The sequence below is a fragment of the Pelophylax lessonae genome (genome assembly GCF_965119305.1).
Source record: "Pelophylax lessonae genome assembly, chromosome: 1".
In the NCBI taxonomy this organism is placed as follows: domain Eukaryota; kingdom Metazoa; phylum Chordata; class Amphibia; order Anura; family Ranidae; genus Pelophylax; species Pelophylax lessonae.
The window spans coordinates 508,867,792-508,888,355 of record NC_138768.1 but is presented as its reverse complement, the minus strand read 5'-3'; the positions used below and the strand labels follow the sequence as shown (position 1 = coordinate 508,888,355).

The 20,564-nt window shown below is 38.3% G+C and overlaps 1 protein-coding gene across 2 annotated transcripts in view; it reads right to left on the bottom strand.

The window, feature by feature from the left end:
• Nucleotides 1-20,564, bottom strand: part of CRLF1 (cytokine receptor like factor 1) — a 219,814-nt gene that overhangs the window by 113,963 nt on the left and 85,287 nt on the right. The gene's annotated exons all lie outside the window — the stretch shown is intronic.

Genomic DNA, 20,564 nt, shown 5'->3' with positions numbered 1-20,564 from the left:
TGCACAGGTTTAGCAGTTTAAGAAGAGCATAATTCTGTCAGCATGCACATTACCTAAATGTGTATCTTACAAGTACAAGAATTCCATACGAAATAATTATACTAAAGCAAGATAACTACTGAATTTGCAAGAAAACATATCTTTGCCCTTAAGCTGGGTATACACTAGTGACATTTTGTTCGACATTTTGTGTTGCGTGAACATTTGTTCAGTATTCTAATCATTGTGATGAGAAAATATGTAAAAGCAGGATGGAAATTTTTTCCCAAATGTAGGAATTTCTAACAGTGTATGTGGTTTTAGGTTGGTAAAGTCTATTCATTCCAAAATTGAATGTTAAATGCAAACAAATCTTGAACTACTTTCAAACAAAATGTGAATGTTCCCAGAATTCCATATAAAATTTCCCAAGGATTTCCGTATTATTTTCAATAGAAAATTCTCATACTTATATGTATACCCAGCTTAAACCTCATGTCTATAGTATATTTTGGTATTGAATTCTCTGTCATACTTTTTGTCCTTGTGGTTGAGTAGAACCATATTTGTTAAGGTATTAGCTATTCTGCATGTGTCATGTGGGATTTTAATACAGTTAGGAGTCAACATTTATAGTGTTCGACAGTTAGATCATTAGATAATGACATTGTTAACCAACATTTTCATGATAATGGCAACAACACTTTTTCTGTTTATAAACACAGTTTTCAGGGTGTTAGTGTCGGTTCACACTATGGTGATCCGACTTCGGGGGCGACCTGTGAAGTCGCGTGCACCGCGACTTCGGCGCAAATTGCACGGACTTCACATAATGGAAGTCAATGCAAGTCGCTCCGATGTCGTCCCGAAGTAGTACAGGAACTATTTTCTAAGTCGGAACGACTTGAGTCGCTCCTATTAGAACGGTTCCCGTAGCACTGAATGGACCGCGACTTGTCAGGCTGACCAGTCGCCTGACAAGTCGCGGTAATGTGAACCGGGACTAAGGATAATATCACTTAAACTATTTTGACACAAAGATTCAAAAATGCGAAAGCTGTTGGGTTGATAGTCTGTTCACCTTGAAACGGAGGTTGTACTTTCAAATGGAATTAGTTCCAGAGTTAAGTGAATGTGGTAAAGTTTTACTTTACAAAGATTACCCTATCACATGCAATAGAGAAGAGGGGAGGACAGAGACTGTCGTCCCTAGAAAAACAGTCTCAAAAAATGTGGAAAAAGGGGAAAAACCCAAAGGTTGTTGGACGTTCAAGTTACCTTCGGTTCAGAGATCACATATGAAAAAAAGGTTTTATATAAAAATACAAAATGTTTTCAATACATAATATTTAAAAGAAAGGGGGAAAAAAGGACATATAGTCCAACAGTAGTTCATCAAACAAGAAGAGCTTTTATGACATATAAGGCTAAGTTTAGAAAATCATCTGATGGAAACTTATTGCATTCAAACCAAAGTGCAGTAATTCATACTAGGCGCATGTTTCTCAACATGTTTTGCGATTGTAATCCGCATCTTCAGGAGGATTATTACATATATGCACTCCAATCACATGCAAGGAAAATAAAAAAAAAAATTTCCATGCACATGATTGGATGAAAAAAGTCAACAGAGCTTCACCTCATTATCTAAGTTCTGGGGCAAATTCCCTTGCAAAGTGAACAGCCTATTCGCCTTTATCAAATCAACACCTGTGTATCTTTGTGATAAATTCTAAAAATCTAAAGAGAGTAAGACATAATAAATGGGTACTCCAATAGATGAAAATATAAAATGAACAAACAATTTATAAAATCACGCCCAGCGCCTCTGAAGACCTATTAAATACATTTCCAGCAGCCACTATACACATGAAAACATCCTAATACATATGTAATGAAACAGTAGTCCAAAATTAAAACCACCATAGACCATCACACTAGTGGCGCTAGACTATATACATCCTTCAGGATGCTGATAAATAAAGTCTGTAGACAGATCACAGTTTCAAAAAGTGGGGATGTATACTGTGTTGATTAAAGTTGATATTCCACACCAGTGCTCCTTCCACCACACAACTTGAAAATCACTCCCCTATGTAGCTATACTCACCAGAAGGTGAATATTAATGAGCCTTAGATAAATGATCCTGGCTGTGGGACCCGAGGATGATCTTCTCCACCTCCAATCATTATATGGTCATGGTTTAAAAGCAAAATAACACGCAATTTTCACTTAGTAGAATCCGCTTGACAGTTCAGTATCTATCACCTGTGAGTGCATGAGATCTCCGGGTGATATCGTTCTGTCCGGCGTTCAATCTCGGAGGGCATGTAGTCATGCCCCAGATGCGTTTTGTCATTACACCTTCATCAGCAGCATAGCCACGTAACCCAACCTCTCCATTATATACAACTATAGGAAGCAACGTGCACCACTTCCGCCCTTATTTCACTAGTCTATGGACAAGAGTATGCATTTCTTCCCCCCTTGACTAACTACGGACCCCTGGGCACTTCAAACGGTGCTTAATATTATCAGCAATAAGTGAAATAAACCCATGAGGTTTTTAAAGTGCCAATCACATATTTAAATGCTAATCCAGTTTTAAAGCACCCATATTGGTCTGTTAGTTAGCATAAATCAAGCTGTACACTAAAGTCATCCTGCGGCATATACATTTAAATAAAATTTCTATAAAATTATTAAAATTAAACTTGCAAATAAATAACAATAAAAAATGTATATTCAACCATTGATCACTATATGTTTGCATTTCAAAATACAATATATCTGGATCAATATTAGCATAGTCATTAAAAATCACTAATAAAACAATTTCAATCTAGCTCTATATTCATTCTCCGGGTTTTAAAGTCCCTGTGTTATAAATCCACATAGTTTCCAACTTTGATCATTCTCTTACCAATAGTTAGAACTGATATATACTCGCGCCTAGGTACAGTGGTGTATATGGGAAGCAGCAAGTAAACAAGTGCACTATATAGTATAGTGATCTAAACATGTGGAGTAAGAAGGTACTGCGCTACCCTAAGTATAAATATTATAAATAATATAAACAATATAGCAATATAAAGCAATGGTCTAATAAAAAAGTGCTATTTTGAGTACCATATATCAAATTCAAAATTCATAAATTCAAAAGTGCACGTGCATATGTGTAAACAATATAAAGTGCTATGGTATCGTGATGGCTAGTAAACATATATAAATAAATGCAGAACAATGTATAAATATTGGTGATAGTAGACAGGTTCCAATAGACGTCCAATGACGAAACGCATAGGGTGGTACCATACGTCGAACGTCACTTCCGGTCTGCAGTCTGCCGTGTGTGGAACGAGGAAGTTCCCCGGCGCTGCTAACACGTTCTGAGTTGATCAGCTACAGCCTAACTGTGAGTCACTGCTGCTCCCTTGTGTAATGTAAATGTTACATACTACGCTATGAGGTCTTTTTGTTTGAACACTCAGATGGGATCCTCTTGTCCGTAAGGATTATTGGTGCTAGATCTGGGGATCTTCTTTTGCTCTACCCTTTGCAGCCAGGATTGATACCTTTGCTGTGGGGTAAGTGTGACCTCTAGTGGAATTCGGGACCTTAAGCACTTACAGTTTTTCACCATCACTATTTAGATACAATTTAAATATATTATTTATTCACCGTTTATTCGTTTGTGATTTTATGTCTCTTTAATATTTATTGATTTTATACACTTCATTTTATCACATTAAATTAATTCACCAACACTTTGGAAATTGTTTTTATCCAGCCATACATTATACAATTTATATCTGCACGATTTTATTTATCTGCACATATTTGCACCGGCACTTTTAATTGCATGATTTGTCTCATGGTTTGGATACACTGTTGGTACGATTCACATAAAAGGTAGCGCCAATTCCAACTACCTTCCCCCCACCTAACATTTGACCCCTAATTCTTAGGGGTTGGTTGGAGGCTGCAACCTATTTTTTCTTAACATAGTCTCTGAGAATTCATCCATAGTGCTGGTCTTTTGTTTTATCTGTACATTGATGCTATGATCTTTATAGCCTTTACATACTGTATATTCGCTATATGTTCTGATACTCGCTTTCCCACAGTCCTTTTAGTGCGTCCAATGTACATTAAGCCAGCCACATAGACATTCTAATGCATAATGTATGTGTCTAGAATTACATGTAATAAATTGTTTCATGTCAAAAGATTTGCCATTACTGGTAGATATAAACCTAGTTACACCCCTTATGTGGGTATCTACCTGTTGACCTTATCTACCTCAGGAAGTCTGTCTGAGGGATACCATCAAAAACCCAGATCAGAAACATGAATGGGGTTTCATTACTAACTTTCATTCTCAGTTTAGAGAGGTTGAAACTATTTTTAGAAAACATTGGCCAGTGCTTATTATGGATACATTTTTGGGAAACGCATTACCAGCTCAGCCAATTTTTATATATAGGAAGGCATCCACTATTGGGGATAGAGTAGTCAAAAAAGTTATAGACCCCCCAAAGAAACCTCAAATGCATGTAGGAGATGTCGGGCTTGTCAACAGGTAGATACCCACATAAGGGGTCTAACTAGGTTTACATCTACCAGTAATGGCAAATCTTTCGACATTAAACAATCTAGAGGAAGCCTCTTCTAAAGATAATGCACAAGAATGCGCGTAAACAGTTTGCTGAAGACAAGCAGACTGAGGTCATGGATTACTACATTCACCTTTGATAACGTCTTCTTGGACGAAACGCCGTCAGGTCGCGGCGTGCTGATGTCATCCCGGAAGTTATCCTAGGAGCGGATGTGCCTTGCCATCCGGCCGGCGGCTTTCCATCCTTTGCGATTTTATTCACTTTGTTTTGTAAGTGTCTTTCTTTTAATTTAATAAACCAGTCAAGATTGTATTACACTATTGGCGCTCTCTCTTTACTCGGGCTGGTACACTATATTCTGGTACTGAGTTTCACAGCAAACATCATTGATGCCGTTGGCCCTGGAGCTGTACCTATGATGGGAAGGCGCCAATAGAGATTATACCGCACAGAATATGTATCGTCTGGTAAGAGGCTTGTAGTGCTTTTTGAGTGACGTTCCTGGCTTCTTGGCTATTTGGATTGACCTATCTGCTCATTTTAATCTATTTTTGGTAAGAGGCTTCGCAATTGGTGGTGGCTCTATTCCACATCTTATTTCTTTTGACACTGGGATATTCACTGATTGTAATCATATTTATTTGGTGAGCTGCTGCACAATTGATAGGGATTCCTATTGGTGGTGGAATCTAATATAACCTATCATTATATTTACGGTATCACACTATGCAAGTTTTTTTCTCTTTCTTATATATTATTCACACAATTCGCTGAGGACTCTGACAACTCCAATCTCCCAGATCTGTGACAACATCTCAGCACATGAATCTTGCGATTTTTAGTGGCTATTTGGTAAGCGCAATTCTTAAAGAGTCCGTGGAGTGTGTTCTCTGTTTTCAGCGTCATTCAAGTTGATATTTGGGACATTGATTTTGTTTGGACATTTATTTTGTTTACCCATATCACGCAGCGCGGCTTATTTTTCTATACATTATTTGAGGGTGTGGTCACACTTGAAGTCGCTGCTTTTTGATATATTTTTGCCTACTTTAGCGCGGTTATCTTTCTCTTTTTATTCATGGATTACTACAACCATGTCCTGCGGTCTGATGAGACCAAGATAAACATATTTGGTTCAGATGGTGTCAAGCGTGTGTGGCCACAACCAGGTGAGCAGTCAAGTATGGTGGTGGAAGTGTCATGGTCTGGGGCTGCATGAGTGCTGCGGCACTGGGGAGCTACAGTTCATTGAGGGAACCATGAATGCCAACATGTACTGTGACATATTGAAGCAGAGCATAATCCCCTCCCTTCAGAGACTGGGCCACGAGGCAGTATTCCAACATGATAACGACCCCAAACACACCCCCAAGGCGACCACTGCCTTGCTAAAGAAGCTGAGGGTAAAGATGATGGACTGGCCAAGCATGTCTCCAGACCTAAACCCTATTGAGCATCTGTGGCGCAACCTCAAATGGAAGGTGGAGGAGCGCAAGGTCTCTAACATCCACCAGCTCCGTGATGTCATCATGGAGGAGTGAAAGAGGAATTCTGTGGCAACTTGTGAAGCACTGGTGAGCTCCATGCCCAAGAGAGTTAAGGCACTGCTGGAAAATATTAGTGGCCACACAAAATATTGACACTTTGGGCCCAATTTGGACTTTTTAATTTATAGGTGTACTCACTTTTGGTGCCAGCGGTTTACACATTAATGGCTGGTTGTTAAGTTATTTTGAGGGAACAGAAAATTTACACTGTCATACAAGCTGTACACTAACTAATTTACTTTGTAGCAAAGTGTAATTTCTTCAGTGTTGTCACATGAAAAGATATAATTAAATATTTACAAAAATGTGAGGTGTGTACTCACTTTTGTGAGATACTGTAACTCTATATTTTAGAGTCTCCCAGTTAGAATATATATAGTAGTGGATAAATTAGGAGCAGTTTGCCTGGAGGGGGCCCACTCCTCCTTAAAGGTACAGGGACACACTAGACGCCCAGCAAAAGCACAATGGCAGCTTAAGGCATCGAATGTGTCCCCACACCAAATCCAGAAAACAAGGTATACAAAAATGGCAACTACCCCAATTTATAACTAGCCTTTGCAATAAGGTGCACATGGAGGGTCTCTGAACATCACAAACAACAGAAAACCTCCCAGTATACATACCAGCTAACTGCAAAAGTATTAAATTGATCCCATTAACAATTTACATTAAAAACAGAGGGTTTAGTTGCACACGTTTGCAAATTTACAGTATGTTGAAGCCATCACACCTCACCAAGGCTCTTCTGTGTATTGCAGTCCTACTCTGTATTTTTTTAATTTAAGGTGAATTGTTAGATAGGGACAATTTGCTTTTTTGCAAGCAGTTGGTAATACAATATATTACATTACTTCCCAAATATTGCTTAAGAGGGTGTAGAAGAGCAGCCTGTTTCAACACAGTTTTTTTACAGAGAGCTTATACTGTAAGTAATACCGTATGTAATAAAACATAGGAATTGTTAGCATACATTTCAAGGCTTCATTTATGTATAATGCTGCTAAACAACTGTGAGCTGGTAACCCATTACTTCTTCCCTTAAAAAAAGCTTTTTTATATAACTCTGAGATGAAATTTTTGTTTCAGTTTTCGTTAACCTAAACTTTTTTTCACCTCAGTAAGCAGCTTGCCCTGCCACATTAGGTACTAATGGCAAAATCGATAATACAATTGGACAATCATCTTACAACTAACAGTATCCACAGTTAAAATTACTAACACAGACAGACTGCTGCTTATCACTAGGCCAATATTCATTTACTAAAATAAATTGGGCTGAACACCAGCAGCCATGGTAGATCAAATGTAAAGTGGAAATAAACCATCCTATCGGCTTCAGCCAAGGAGGCTGCGATCTTGGCCTCTGTTTAATCTACAACTACCATGATGCTGCACATGTGATCAGTTATGACACCAGATATTGGATAGTTTGACAGTTTGCTTGAGAACACAACCAATGGGAGTGTTACATTTTTGGCATGTGCCAGAAATGTAACTGTTTTTTGAAACTGTTGGATGGGTTTACTCTTGCTTTAATTATCTAGTAACAAGCAACATGCATGTGCAGGATCACTTATTAACCATGGATCATATGACTCATAATGTGATCATCTAACACTCCATATCCCATGATGAAACTAGGCTTATAAAGAAGTGTGGGAGGTGCAAACTGGAGCTGAAAACTAGCATGACACAGGTAAGGGCCACACATAGGAAGGGTCTACTGGGGATAGGCCAGTTGGTCATGCTTCCACCCCAGGACATAGGTTTCCAGGCCTCTCTCGATCTTTATTTATGTAAAAGGTATTAGGATCAATAAACATTTACTTTTTAATTTGCTGTAATTATTGTTGTTGATATTATTTTTATTATTATTGAAATCATTATGCACTACATTTATTTAGGGTTGAGGTGGGCATGCTCTTATGCCACTAGTTTTGCTTGTTTATTGTAAAGGATCAGCAAAGTTCCCCACTCATTTTGAGACTAGCATCTATAAATAATTAGATAGATAAAGAGATAGATAGATAGATAAAGAGATAGATAGATAGATAGATAGATAGATAGATAGATAGATAGATAGATAGATAGATAGATAGATAGATAGATAGATAGATAGATAGATAGATAGATAGATAGATAGATAGATAGATAGATAGATAGATAGATAGATAGATAGATAGATAGATAGATAGATACCTAAAATCTATATTAAAATGCAAGGCAAACATAAATGTATTTTAAAATTGCCTTTTAAATTAAAAATAACCAGTTCACTCCCATATTGCATACATATATGTTACCATATTCTGTATTATAAACCATGTATTTAGACCATACATCACATAATCATATACCATGTATCTGTATTATAGACATTGCTCAAAAAGAATAGTTCACATGCATGAACAAATCTGTCTGATTTGTAACAACATAACTATTTGATTTCATTGAATTTTCTTTTTTCATACAGCCCATTGTACTGTTTGCTTATCTCCTTACTAGACCTTTACTTCCATGAGTTTTTACCTATGTGCTAAGTTTTTCATAAATGCACTTTATTATTTTGCAGCTTAGCCTGCCATCTGTTGGCGTTATAAAATGCTTGCATGCCCTGAAATCATTTGTATAAAAATAACTTGCAAAACTGTGCCCAGACTCTGAATGGTAGAAGAAAATATTAGAGATGATGAAAGGACTAGATAGTGGCACATCCTGTATGTATGATGAAGAACAGCATTTTGAAAACATGATACTCTCAGTTCAATTTCATAAGTCAGAACATAAAAGATTTACACCTGTGTCAATGTTAGATCACTTTAGTAAACAATAAGATATAATATATCACCAGAATAAAGTTAACACTAGAGATTAACAGTTCTATCTTTGTTCAAGTTCAAGCTTTCTCTTGGATTGTGGGTGTTTTGCCCCATTAATGATACAGGAATTTTGTGCAACGTGCCAATCTCCCAGATCTTATGAGACTCTTACATGTGCTCCACAACACAAATTGTAAGTTAAAATAGGAAACTGACATAAGATACATAATTCACACACTCATATATCCACCCTTTAGTTTTGCAACTGAAAGCTGAACTCCAGCCTTACCTTCTGTCTTGCACAGTCATACAGGCTCCTCTCTGCTACTGAAAATGTTTACTCTGATTTTACTGCACACTGTGACCTTCTTTCACTGAGGAGGTGCAGTAGGTCAGACATAGTAGGCCCTTTTTTTCCTGGCTGGATGACATCTAGCATCATCCAGTTCTTTTTTCCCTAGTCTAACTGTCCTTGGCCCAACACTTTCCATTCATTAGATCCTTTTTCTTTCCATCGCAGAGGCTCAACATTATTCATGGACATTACCTAGGTTGGTCTGCATGCAGATGCAGTCTACCAAGTAATGCCCATTCTTCTAAACTGACATTCTTGTATCAAGGCTTTTTAATATTTTCATAACTCCTGCCAAGAGACAGACTGCTGCTTGTATTGGGGCTAGGAGCTCTTGAGAGGAGTACTGAAGCAGGGTGCTATATTGTTTTCAGAAAGTTATGTACAGCAGCCTGACAGCCCTTCCCACTAGCCATATTCCGTCTTCATTGCTTAGAGAAGAACAATGACCTAGTGAAGACATCAGTGGGTCTACAATTAGGTATACAATCAAATCAGAAATGATTTATTTATTTTTCTTGATGCAAAGGAAGAGGAGAAACCGTGAAAAAAGCACAAAGGATTAAACTTCAGCTTTAATTAAAATATCCTAAAGGTTTTGTTCCATTTTAGATTTCATCTATATTTAAAAACCTCTTCACTCACAATCTAAAGGTGCAAAACTTCCCTCTCTGACACAATTTATTAGATTTTCCCAGAAGTAGTAACTGGAAAATGTAACATGGGTGATTCCCATGGTCTAGTTTCTACATTAAAATAATTTAAATTTTATTCCTTCAAAATAAACATTTTTGAAAACAATGTGTAACCATAAATGTTCCCACTAAGTGAACGATCCAATTTTAAAAATACTGTGGGAACTGGTAATTGGAATCTCCTAGTTTGTAAAAGCAAAGATTCCTACTTAATGAATGAATCAAATTATTATTTTTATGTACGTACTGGGCCAAAGAAATCTAGCATGATTATGTACTCCATCAACGACGACAATCATTCTTTAAAAACATCAGTCATTGTGGAACTCAAAGTTCTTAAGAACAGAAACACGATAGAAATGCTATTCAAATTTTTACCTCTGACAGATTTCAACAGAGAAAAGAACCACACACAAGACAGAGAAGACAGTAGATCTAATGGATCTATTTTTTATTGTTATATTGGTGAATGTGAGACATAGGGGTTGATTTACTAAAGGCAAATAGGCTGCGCACTTTACAAGTGCAGTTGCACTCTGAAAGAGCATTTTCTCCAGAGCTTAGTAAATGAGGTGAAGCTTTACTTTGAAAAGAATACCCAATCACATGCAAGAAAATAAAAAACCAGCATTTTTGCCTGCACATGATTGGATGTTGGAAGTCAGCGGAGCTTCCCCTCATTTACTGAGCTCTGGAGCATATGCCCATGCAAAGTGCAACTGCACTTGCAAAGTGCACCGTCTATTTGCAGTTAGTAAATTAACCCCCTAGTTTTGTTTAACAAGGCAGAAATATGTTGATCCCTTTGAAGTTCATCAACTGGTGCAGCTGGTATCTTGAAAGGTAATCCCAAGATTTTAGAAGTACACCACCTGAAACCACCCATATAGGTTGATATAGAAGGGAGAAGGAAAGGGGTACAAACACTCATAATCCTTTATACAAAAAAGGTTTTACCTATAAAAACCAGGTTGATTTACTAAAGTTAAACAGACTGTGCACTTGGCAAGCACAGTGCAGCTCATCTTCCATCTTTGTGAAGAATACCCAATCAGGTGCAAGGAGAAAAAAAAAGCAGTATTTTTGCTTGCACATGATTGGATGGTGGACATTAGCAGAGCTTTACCAGATTCACTAAGCCGTGGGGAAAATTAGTGCATTTGCTTTTAGTAAATCAATCCCAGTTTGAATATGGTCCTGTGTTGATGAATTTATATCAATGGCATCAGTTTGACAATACTGTAAAATCATTCACAATTTATTGATAGGTGACCTTACAACTTGCATTTCACCTGCATCAAAAGGGTTTAGCAATCCTGTAAGCTTGTATGAAAATGCAAAACTCACCTAAAGCGAATCAAGACAGACCCAAAAATAAAATATGAGTAAAATCACAGATCATTCTTTCTACTGATTTATATGAAAATAGCTCTTTAGAGGAACAAAGCTTTCCCACAGAGGTGCATGAATTATACATATACACACATACAGTAAGTAGATTAGAAACTATAACAAGAACGGATCTTTAGTATCATCATTCTAATTATCCTTACCACAAATAAAATGTATCTGGTCATATATATCTTTTAGTCCTTAAACTTGTATAATTATTTTTTTGGTAGTCTTCTAATACGATGTGGTGTAACAAATGTATATTTCCCTGTATAGATCTCAGTATTAAAGTTCTCGACCATGTAGGTGCCACACTGGAATCTTTCTTCTCTGTTTGTGAAGTCAAGAGCGGTTAAACTGCTCAGACAGCTTGATTTTACAAGACAAGGTCACAGTTATGAATAAAACAGTCATGTCAAGAAATTGCCCTATATGGAGTGTAATTTAATTTGGCAGGAATACCGAGTGTCCTTCAAAATAAAATCTGCATAGTCTTCATTCTCCATGTTTATTTTCTGTGCTGATTTTTAAAATACTATTTCACTTCCAGATAACTCAGAATAATTATCTAAAGCTGAAAGAAATAGCTTTTATCTGATTATAACTGAGTAAAACCAAACAGTTTACATACAATTCACTTTTTTGGTTCCTATTTGTCTACACATTGAATAAGTTAAAACAATGAGTTTCTGGTAGGATTTTAATCTAAGATACGTTGTATAAAATTACATTTCCACCACCTGGAGGTAGGAGAGACGGTAGGAAAACTTGTCCCCATTTTGTGACAGCTCACTGTTTTGTACAACCTGTAGCAACATTTTGGTGTCACACAACACATCATACATGTTAGAATGTCAGTGGGAGCTAGGAGAAAGTGTAGGTTGTAAACCTGATGTTTTCATACTTCTGCACACGTATCCAATAAAAGCTAGATTTAGTTCTCAGTTTGCTAAACAACATTACAAAATATGGGTCAAGGGAAGCTGTATTGTTTATTAACATTGTCTATTAATTACAGAGGATATGTATAAGAATGGTACACAACAGTTCACAGAACAGAGTACATAAACATCCATTTTGGATTAAGTCTTCATTATTTTTAGAGTACATAAATCAGATCAGGGTTAGCTTTAGAAAGAACGTACACAGGTGATAGCTAGACCATTGTTCCTAATTTTTATGGACAGTTTACTAACTGGAATAGTACCAGCTGATTGAAGAAAAGCCAACGTGGTACCAATTTTTAAAAAAGGGCTGAGATATATCCCTGGAAACTACAAACCAGTCAGCCTAACATCGATAGTTTGTAAGCTAATGGAGGGGATGATAAGGGACTATATTCAAGATCTTAGTGATAAACAACTGTATTATTAGTGGTAATCAGCACGGATTCATGAAGAATTGTTCTTGCCAGACCAATCTATTAACGTTCTATGAAGAAGTGAGCTGCCATCTAGATGAAGGAAGGCCTGTGGATGTGGTGTATCTGGATTTTGCAAAGGCATTTGATACAGTTCCCCACAAACGTTTACTTTACAAACAGAGGTCTGTCAGCATGGACCAAAGGGTGAGTAGCTGGATTGAAAACTGGCTACAGGGTCGGGTCCAAAGGGTGGTGACAAATAGCGAGTACTCGGAATGGTCCAGTGCGGTAAGTGGGGTCCCCCAAAGATCTGTCCTGGGACCTATTCTGTTAAATTTATTCATAAACGATATAGAGGATGGGATAAACAGCTCAATCTCAATATATGCAGATGATACAAAGTTAAGCAGGGCAATAACTTCAGTGCAGGATGTGGAAACCTTAGAAGAAGACCTAAATAAAATAACGGGGTGGGCAACTACATGGTAAATGAGGTTTAATGTTGAAAAATGTAAAGTAATGCATTTGGGTGCTAAAAATATGAAAGCAAGTTACTCACTAGGGGGAGAACCCCTGAGGAATTCTAGGATGGAAAAGGACCTGGGGGTCCTAATAGACGACAGGCTCAGCAATGGCATGCTATTGCATGCAATGCCAAGCTACTGCAAGAAAAGCAAACAGAATATTGGCATGCATTAAAAAGGGTATTTACTTCAGAGATAAAAGAATAATTCTCCCACTCTACAGGACTCTGATCTGGCTGCATCTTGAGTATGCCACTTAGTTCTGGGCACTGATCCTCAGGAAGGATGTGCTGGAACTGGAGAGAGTTCAGATAAGGGCAACAAAGCTAATAAAGGGACCAGAGGATCTCTGCTATGGGGAAAGACTACAAGCATTGAACTTATTCTTTCTGGAGAGGAGACGCTTGAGAGGGGATATGATAGCAATGTACAAATACCGTAATAGTGACCCTAGCATAGGGAAAAAAAAAATTCAGTGAAAGGGAATTTAAAAAGACACTGAAATTGGAAGAGAAGCAGTTTAACCATAAACTGTGTAGAGGGTTCTTTACTGTGTGCCACTCCTTTCAGCTAAGAACAGGAAACCAAGACTACAGTTTGCACAGGCTCACCAAAATTGGACAATAGATGATTGGAAAAACATTGCCTGGTCTGGTGAGTCTCGATTTCAGCTACGATATTCAGATTGTAGGGTCAGAATTTGGCATAAACAACATGAAATCATGGATCCACCCTGCCTTATATCAACGGTTCAGGCTGGTGTTGGTGGTGTAATGTTGTGGGGATATTTTCTTGGCACACTTTGGAAACGCAATATTTAATGTGTATTTTTGATTCATCAAAATAGCACCTGAAAGTCCCAGTGCCTTTATTTACAGGTATATACTTTGCAAAGTATTACAGGAGGCTAAAAATGCAACAGGTCAGGTCAAATGCAGGTACTTTAACAGCTTGCATTCAAAAAATGTAAAAAATGTAATGATATGTAAAAAATGTAATGATATGTAATGATATAATGATGAATACACAACTGCATTCATTTGTGTTTTTATATTTGCATGGAGGCCAGCATTATGGAATACAGTGGTTTTTAGCTTCCTGTCTGCAGTCAGGAAATGACTGCAGAGCCTGATCAGCTTCAAGTGCTGACCTTTCCTCTCCAAGTCTGTGGGCTGCTGTGTAGGGGTCAGTGGCGGCCCATCCAATGGGGGCGCAGGGGTGCCGCCCCCCTTATCCATGCGTGTGGCCCCCTAATCTACATGCAGGGCACCGGACGCATGGATTCCAATGGTTTTTTTTTTTAAGCACGTAATTAGAGCCAGAGGCTTTAATAGGCTTTAAAAAAGGGTGGGCTCAGGGCGCAGAGCACTGTGCCCTGAGCTCACCCAGTTGTGTGACAATAGCGAATGAATATTCGCTATTTACACACTGAATCTCCTCGCAGCCAATCAGGATGCGGGTCCTGAGATCGGTTTCCCGATTGGCCGAAAGGAGAGGCCATACTATTGGCCAAGGAGGAGGAGGAGGTGGGAGACGCAGGGGAAGCCGCCGCCGGGGGAAGCGGAGGCTGCCGCTGCCTGCCCTCCCCGTCAGTCCAGGGTGAGCCAGCCAGTGATGGGGGTGGGGGGTGGTATGGTGTGAAAGCTTGTGTGGTCTGGGGGGGGTATGGTGTGGTCCGTCTGCCGCCCCCCTGGCCCATGGAGCACCAGCCGCCACTGGTAGGGGTGACAGCTATTTGCATGTAAAAATACATTTAATTATGTTTTAAATTACACAACTACATTAAATGATGTGCTTGAAGTTCAACTTCAATTAACTAAATTGAATTACCATTGAGAAGAGGTGATTAAATTGAATAATTTGGTATTACTATAAATTTCCCATAAAAAAGAATACACTGGAAAACTTTAAAAACAGGCTCTGAGTGGGAACACTTTATAAACAGGCTCTGAGTGGGAACTGTTTATATTCTTGATTATTTGCAGTTAGATACGTCTGATCTACAGAGAATCACACGATTTAGGAACTAGGGAACTCATGATTCCTGATTTGCATCTATTCCTGAAGAAAAAACAAAACTATATGCATTTGTGTAAGGGAAACATGCCTTGATAAGAAAACCACCTATTAAATTTTTACATTTGCTACAAACCAACTACATTTAAGGCTCCATTCACATTATTGCAATTTCAGATGTGGCTTGAGTTGCACAGAATACCAAGACGCTTAAAATCCCATTGTTTTCAACTGCGTCTATTCATATCAATGCAACTTAGCATGGCACAATTTTGGAAAAGGTTTCTGTACTTCTTTGGTGCGATTCCAGCGCGATTTTGGCCCTATTGCATATACAAACCTTATCAAAGTTGCACTAAATAATCGCACTGAAAGTCAGATCAAAATACGATTACAGCAGTATAAACCTAGCCTCAAGATTTACAGGTCTCAGCAAAGGATATTTCAACATTGTTCAAAAACACACAGGCAGTGCTGAAGAAGAAAAAGCTGCAGAGCATTAAAAAAGCAGTATGCATATGAGTCAACTGATAAACCACAGGCTGACACAATGAAAAGCCTCTGCTTTTCAATGTTGTGGTAGACAGTAGCATCCACTTATTGGAGGACTGCTTTCCCTCTCTATAGTAAGAGACAACTTTGAAATGCTTCTCAAAGCTGGTTGCTTAGATATGGAGAAACAAGTGTAAGCTTTTAGGAGATGCAAACTCCTGAGGAGAAGACTAGTTTCAAATTCCTCAAGGAAAAATGACCACATTTAAGTTTCTCCCTCATGTAAGCAAACATAAGCTCTCAGAGTTGTCCCCAAATCTCTCTTTACTCATTCATGACTATTGCATCTGCAGCGCATTTTTATGCTCAAACTTATTATCATTTACAAGATGTCTACCATGGAAAAGCAAATAACAGGAAAAAATAATCAGCAGCACCAATAAAGCGGAGACATATATTTTAGGATGATGTTTTGGGCTATCTGTTTCTCATTAGAGAGATTTCCCTTCACTGCTTGTCCTGTAGACTCAACAGGAAGCAAGGGAATATCTTACCAAGGTAAATCCCCTGTCGTAGATACTTGTAACTGGAACAAAAATCTCCATTGGAAGATCTGTCCTCTGCTACGGTGAAAGCTCTACATTTTGCATTTCCTATCACTTTTATACCTGGTGACATTGTTGATTAGGGAAGTTAGAGAAAGTAATGTTCCGTAATAAGGAGGCAACAATAAAAACCTGACAATAGTTACCCTTAAATACTATCCCTTTAAAAAAAAACGTTTTTCCTTTAGTTATACTTTAATTGTACTGTAGGTAATTCATACAGTGACTACTACTGAGAATTTGATAGTGGTCTGTCTGCTGAAAGTATGTCAAAACGCCTACTAGATACACCCTAACATGTAGATGTCTGCAGAGTAAATGTATAGTTATCTATTTTTTTCAGTTACTACTACATATTGTACCTGGTGATATCATCCTTGACATCATATATTGTACAGGGGGACATGTGTTCTTTTTAATAAAAAAAACTAAAGTTCAAACTTAGGGATCATATCTTCTATGGACTTATACAGTATATATATATATATATATATATATATATATATATACACTGTATAAATCCATAGCCATGTGGTTGACTGATTAGCAATAGGTGTTACCAAGCAATTGAACAGGTGTACCTAATAAAGTGTCTGTTGAGTATATATATATATATATATATATATATATATATATATATATATATATATATATATATATATATATATATATATACTCAACAGACACTTTATTAGGTACACCTGTTCAATTGCTTGGTAACACCAATTGCTAATCAGTCAATCGCATGGCAGCAACTCAATGCATTTAGTCATCTAGATGTGGTGGTGAATACAACTTGCTAAAGTTCCAACCATGCATCAGTATGGGGAAGAAAGGGCATTTAAAAGACTTTGAATGTAGCATGGTTGTTGGTGCCAGACAGGCTGGTCTGAGTATTTCAAAAACTGTCGATCTACTGGGATTTTAACTCACAAGCATCTGTAGGGGTTACAGAGAATGTTCCAAAAAGGACAAAATACCCAGTGAATGGCAGTTGTGTGGATTAAAATGCTTTGTTGGTGTCAGAGGTCAGATGAGAATGGGCAGACTAGTTCAAGATTATGGAAAGGCAACAGTAACTGAAATAACCACTTGTTACAACCAAGGTATGCAGAATACCATCTCTGAATGCACAATGCATCGATCCTTGAAGCAGAGGGGCTACAGCAGCAGAAGACCACACCGGGTGCCACTCCTGTCAGCTAAGAACAAGAAACTGAACCTACAATTTGCACAGGCTCACCAAAATTGGATAAAGGACGATTGGAAAAATGTTGCCTGGTCTGAGGAGTCTCGATTTCAGCTGCGACATTCAGATGGTAGCATGGATTCATCCTGCCTTGTATCATTTTTTCAGGCTAGTGGTGATGGTGTAATGTTGTGGGGATATTTTCTTGGCACACTTTGGGCCCTTAGTACCAACTGAGCATCATTTAAATGCCACAGCCTACCTGAGTATTGTTGCTGACCATGTCATTCCCTTTATGACTATAGTGTATCCATCTTCTGATGGCTACTTCCAGCAGGATAATGCACCATGTCACAAAGCTCAAATCATCTCACCACTGGTTTCTTGAACATGACAATGAGTTCTCTGTACTCCAATGGCCTCCACAGTCACCAGATCTCAATAGATGGGATCTGACCCAAAGATGGGACCTTTAGAATGTGGTGGAGGGGGAGATTCGCATCATAGATGTGCAGCCGACAAATCTCCAGCAACTGCGTGATGCTATCATGTCAATATGGACCAAAATCTCTGAGGAATGTTTTCAAAGATTGTTGAATCTATGCCATGAAGAATTAAGGCAGTTCTGGAGGCAAAAGAGGGTCCAACCCGGTACTAGCAAGTTGCACCTAATAAAGTGGTCGGTGAGTATATTTATATACAGTATCTCTCAAAAGTGAGTACACCCCTCACATTCTTGTAAATATTTTATTCTTTTCATGTGACAACACTGAAGAAATGTCACTTTGCTACAATGTAAAGTAGTGAGTGTACAGCTTGTATAACAGTGTAAATTTGCTGTCCTCTCAAAATAACTCAACACATAGCTATTAGTGTAATTTCTTCAGTGTTGTCACATGAAAAGATATAATAAAATATTTACAAAAATGCAAGGGGTGTACTCACTTTTGTGAGAAATTTTATATATATATATATATATATATACATATATGTATATATATATATATATATATTGTAAGGGATTAGCTCGGTGGTAGGCGTGGATGACCCCTTGGGGGGGTGCATTTACACATTAAGATAGCCGAGAAGTGGTTGCAAAAACAGTGTATGAGGTTTATTCTTGCAATTTTTCTTCATACCAGTGCAAGCATCAAAACAGCCAAAATAAAATAAAACAAAATAAATCCTTGCCACGGTGGGCGGCTACCTTCACACACTGGAACCTACCTAAGAGTCTGTCTCCAACCTACTGTTGGGCAGACTTTCTTGTCCTACAGCGGACACTCAATAGTCCATTTATAATCTCTTCACGCAGCACAAATGTCCATTGAACATGTCGCTTAACTCATCACAATGAGAATGTCTCTTGGCTTGTCTCTCCACATGGCAAACATTCCTTTATTTCTTTCACATAGAAATAATTCGTTTTCTCACCTTTGAGACGTCTTCACACTTGGTTACCCTCCTTAGCACACATCACTTCAGGGGGTCTTCTCCCATGCTCACCAGCTTGTCGGGAGGCACACATCTGACTGTCCTCCTTCTCCCAGCCCACACGGCGACAGGAGGCAGCAATTCATTAGACTTCCTTTGGAAAAATTATAGAGGCCTTCATTTCCTCATTCTGAACAGCTGAAGGCCTTTCAACTTCCTTAGACAGTTCTGGCTACCTCTTCAGCCGACACCCTATAGTAATTGGTGATTTGTCTAACCCAGGTGGAAGTGTAGCTCTTGTCTGTGACTACATTCACAGATTTACCTGACTTCCTGTCACAATATATATATATATATATATATATATATATATATAAATATATATATATATATATATATATATATATTTCCGGTGTATAAGACGACTGGGCGTATAAGACGACCCCCTAATTTTCAAGTTAAAACATAGGTTTTGGGCTATACTCGCCGTATAAGACTACCTCCTTTCCGAAGCAAGGCAACGACATTGAAAAACATCAGATTTCTAATAGATCTCCAAGATACCCTAAGTACTGTAATACATGTATTCTCTCATAATATCTCCAAGGTACCCCAAGTATAAGTATTACCGGTAGATGTAATCAAGATGCTGGCTGTGCGGGAATCCTGTAGCGGTATACCGTATGTACCGTAGCTTCGGCTACATACAGTATACCTGTAATGTTCCGGTACCTATGGTACCCTTGTTCCTATATTTCTCCTCTCTTTGCGTCCCATCTTGTATATACAAAGGACGCATACACCTTTAAGACCGGATGACATCACTGCCGAGCGCCGCTGTGAGCGGCTATTTCAATCGCCGGTTTGCTCTCACTCATCGCTCGTTCAAACCCACATGTTCATCGTACCTACGCCTGAGAAGTCGGAGCTGCTGACATACCTTCCTTGCTGAACTAAGCCGGAAACTCTGGACATTGTATTTCCTAACCTATCTAAGTGATAAGTACCCCGCAGGGGATTCTTACTAACCAATCTCCTACTGTTATCGACTGCAATTACCAAGACTATCTGTATCTATCTATTCACTATCATCTGCATAAGACTGTTAGCTCTTGGGACTACCTTGAACTATCCTTGCACTAGGTTACTCTGTCTAAAGTATACTCCATCTGTGTCCTCTTACCATCTGCACTATACTTGACATCGGAACCTATCTGCTTACCATCACCTGCAACACTCCTATACTACTTCTAGTGCTCACCATACAATAGCCTGTCTCTCATCTATATATCCTCATATACTCTATCCCTCCATTAAAACATCTATTAATATATATATAGTATATAACAGGCTGTACACGGTGATGAAGTCCTGAGAGTTGGATATGCTGTTCAACAGATTCTCTACAAGGCTACTGAGTGTAATAATTCTGCAGCTGTAAATCCATCCACAACCAAAAACGCATGAACGTTACAATACCGCGCTGAGCCAATCACAGAGAGCGATGTATTCTATCATTTAATGCAAAGCCTGC